General features: G+C 38.5%; 1 non-coding gene across 1 annotated transcript; it reads right to left on the reverse strand.

Moving 5' to 3' along the window:
* Positions 1-3848: 3848 nt before the first annotated feature.
* On the reverse strand, positions 3849-3953 carry LOC112473590. The gene has a single exon (XR_003044070.1). It is a non-coding gene; the product is annotated as a U6 spliceosomal RNA (small nuclear RNA).
* Between the last annotated feature and the right edge of the window lie 313 nt (positions 3954-4266).

A 4266-nucleotide genomic window follows, 5' to 3' on the forward strand; every position in this document is an offset into this window, starting at 1 on the left:
CCTTTTGTTAAAACCACCATTTTCAGCTCAGTGCAGACAGACATGGCAGTAAAGGTGAGTGTGTGGCCAATTTTCCTTCGAGGTTTCTCGAATCTGGGTCTTCTCTGCTTATAGACTAACCTACCTGTCCAGTCACTTTGTACATCTCTGGGCTCATGTTATATATAGAAATATATAGATATGTGGACTGAATGTTTATGTCCCCCCCAAATTCATATGTTGAAGCCCTTACTTGCTATTTGATATGATGGGATTTAAAGATGGAGCCTTTGGGAGGGAAGTTATTAGGGTTAGATGAGGTCATGATGTGGGGCACCTTCATGATGAGATTAATGCCCTTATGAGAAGGAGACAACAAAATGTCTCTCTACCATGTGAGGATACAGCGAAAGGGTAGCTGTTTATAAGCTAAAAAGAGAGCACTCACCAGAATCCAACCATGCTGACACCCTAATCTTGGTCTTCCAGCCTCCAAAGAGTAAGAAATAAATGTTTGCTGTTTAAGCCACCCAGTCGATGGTATTTTTTATAGCACCTGAACTAAGACAATATATATGCATACTTTTTGCAGGGAGCAAGGTCTATCCAATCCCCATTTTCCAACCTTTACACAGTTTAGCAGGAATTGCCCATCAATGCCTTACTGAGGGAGCAGCCATGTTTGAACAAGATGCCTCCATTCCTCCACATCACCACACTCGCTTAGCCCAGAGAACCAGCCATTGTCCTCCTCTCAGGGAATTTGGACTCAGAAGTTCAGCCCAGTCAGACTGTGCTTGTAAAGGGCAAAGTTATGGCAGAAGAACTTTTGGCAATGGCCATTTTCTGTGAAGTGGATTAGAAAGTATAGAAAACTGCCCCTTCAGCCAGACAGATGGATGAAGTGGACTTACAGAGAATCAGGAAAAAGAAGAGAGTAAGGGAACACTTCAGTTTTCATGGGGCTTTTATCCCTGATTCTAGAACATCCTTAAGGTCCAGCTGCCTTGTGACCTTGCATTCCTTGAGAATCCTTTCTCTTGAGATAGCTCATGTAGGCTCTGCTGCTTACAGTCGAAAGTCTTCATTTACCAGAAAGCATCTATGAAATTGTTGGCCTAGGAATGGCCAAAGCCAGACACCATGGGACTCCCCTGAAAGTACCTCCCAGGAGGCCTTGCAAATTCACCTAAACATATCTTTCAAGCCACATTTTACCACCTTAAATACTTTGACCTGATACACTGACCACGACCAAAGTCCTGCATTCATTCTACCTGCCATATTTTAAAGAGAGTAATGGGTCACAGTTCCTCTATCTGGTTCAATGTTTTGGGAATTCAGAATTTTTTAGATTTTAAAAAGCATGGACCATATTTTATAAATTACATAACTCCCCAGCAAGGTCTGGGGCTATCCCCTAATCAAACACATAATATTTCTGTAGCAAAAAAATGTACTATTTTTTAAAGTAGCTTAAATCGAGATGAAAGTCTCATGTCAAACTCTCCTGTCAAGTAGATTCAGATCAGCTCAAGCCAGATTTTGCCCTCTAGTGAGTTACTGAAAATCTTAAATTCAGAGCTTTCTGTACTATGGTTATGAGCCATTACTAACCTCCACTTAATAGATAAACTCTCTGGTTGTCACTTTACTTAGGTAATTTACTCAAGATGATCCAGATAATAATGGGCCAAATTGGGATTCAAACCCAGGTAGTCTGGCTCCAAAGGATAACAGCCTTAACTACCATACCATCACAGCACTCCGTTGCTATACTTCTTCTCTAAACTTGACATTACTAGAGGGTATCAGGCTGGTTCCAAATCTGGAAAACTACATGGAGAAAAATTAAGAGAACTAGAGGTGTTTATCAAAGAGTAGAGAAAGCCAAAGAGACGATATGATCATTTCTTCAGATATCTGTCTCCTTCCTCATGTCTTTTCCTAGATCTATTCTTAATAAAAGGACATCGAGCTTCAAGGATACTGAGAGCAACTGCGACATGAAAGAGGTTCTGAAATTCTGAAAGACAGTAGCTGAGAGATGTATGTCGGATGAGCAGAGGATGATCCTAGTCGTTGACTAAGTAAACAGAGGAGAGCTATGAGTTAGAGGACGGCTGTCAACAGCCTCGAGTAAAGACTTCTATCGTGTTCATTCTTGGGTGCCTGCCCTATGTACATTGTGCTCAGTGCTGGGGAATGCCAGAGAACAAACTGTTTCTGGCTTTGTTTAGGATTTTATATCCTCTCTCGCTCTCTTGCTGAATCCAGCCACACTGGCCCTTCTACACCACAAACCCTCCAAAGTCTTTCCTCCATCAGGAGCATTGCAGTTGCAATTTCCCATTTCTGGCATTTTTTGCTTCCTGCTCTTCAAAGGTTCAGCTTACACATCATTTCCTCAGCAAAGGCATCCCTAACCACCCAATCTAAGTAGTCACTTAGTCACTGGTTCCGACATCACTTTAATTTTTATTTTGTACTTACTGGTATCTAATGTTTTTTCCAATTTTTGTTTACTTCCTCCCTTTATTGAATATACCTTCATGAGATCAGGAACCTCATCTTTTTTTGCAGTCTGCTGTATTTGCAATGTTTTGAATAGTGCTTACCACATAGCAAGTAGTCTGTAAATATTTATCAAATAAATTAATAAGCAAGAAATTGTGCTTCCATTTTGAGAGATGTGTCGGTTTTGCTTCTTTTGAAAACTTGTGGTGGTGAACTGGAGAAAATGTGGGTTGTGTGATAGAGATGGCTAGGTGTACGGCAACATCCAATTTCCCCTTCTTTAATAATTAACTTCTCCCAGCATTCTTTACAGCATGGATTTGGTCCATGGGGTGTGGAAAAGAAAATAAGGCATGCCATTTCTGAGTCATGCCCTTAAATGTAGATGCCACTCCTGGGCTTTTCCCCCTTCCCGCTATCTAGATGATGTCAGGATCTAAAGCAACTACTTTGGACCCAAAGATGGAAATTGTTTATTGATAATGACAGAACTGCCTTGCCAGTTTTAGACAGCTTACCTCTGGGCTGTTACATAGAGAAAAATAAGTTTCCATCTTGTATAAGCCACTGTATTGGGTTTCTTAGTTATAACAGGTAGGCCAGTACTCTAATAACAAGCTTTTAAGTATTTTTCAGCAATTTAGAGTGTTCTTGATGCACCGAGTCTGCCTCTGCCAGGAACTACTACCAAAATATTATCTCAATATTTTTTTTATTTTCTTACTGTCTTTAAAGTTAGTTTCTATGTCCCACAACATAGTGCATTTACTAATTTTCACTTGCAGAAGGGAAAGGAAACACATTTAGTGAATACCTACCAGGAGCCAATAACTCTGCTAAATGCCTTGCCTATAATATTTTGTTTAGTTCTAATAGATCTGTGAGTCTAATGTCATTGTTTTGATTTTATCAATAAAAAAACAGGTTGAGAGAGGTTAGGTATCATGTCCAAGTTCACACAGTAGTTAAGTGGGAGAGTTAGGCTTTGAACTCAGGTGATAGACACCTTGGCTCTTTCCACTCTGTACTTACACCTTGGAATGTCCAATCACTGAAGAATTACATTTTGGTTTTTAGACTTGTTTTTCCTTTGACTATGATTGATTTCATTCATTTAATTGTATGAGTTTTATTTCATAGCTTCTGATCTTTCTTTATGACATCTTTAGTGAAACATCCACCCTAGGGCCATATTTGCTTGTTTTTTTATAAATTGTGGTAAAATAATTATAACATAAAATTTACCATTTAGCTATTGTTAAGTGTATAGTTCAGTAGCAATAAGTGCATTTGCATTGTCTTACAATCATTCACCACTATTCATTCTCCAGAACTTTTTTCATCATCTCTGAAAAAATATGGGACACTTCACAAGTCTCTGTGTCACTCTTGCACAGGGGCCATGCTAATCTTCATTGCATTGTTTCGATTTTAATATATGTGCTTCCCTCAGAGACTGCTACCTGGTAAGCTGACCTGCAACAGCTCCAAAATAAAAATAACAATTAGGAGGTTTTAGTTAGAAAACATTAATGGACAGTTTACAGATGTCACATTATGTCAGTTTCATTCATCATTCACATTAGTATTCATAAACATTTTAAGTGTCATTAACTCTAATAACAATCTGTAGGTTAAAATTTCTCATTTTATGTAAATTATCAGTATACAAGTAATGGCTGATGAGAAATCATAGCTAATTATAAATTAAATACAGCACTTGCAGCCAAATAATTTCAAAAGCAAAATTATTAAATTGCTAGTACTTAA

This window comes from Pteropus alecto, unplaced genomic scaffold (genome assembly GCF_000325575.1).
Source record: "Pteropus alecto unplaced genomic scaffold, ASM32557v1 scaffold109, whole genome shotgun sequence".
Classification (NCBI taxonomy): domain Eukaryota; kingdom Metazoa; phylum Chordata; class Mammalia; order Chiroptera; family Pteropodidae; genus Pteropus; species Pteropus alecto.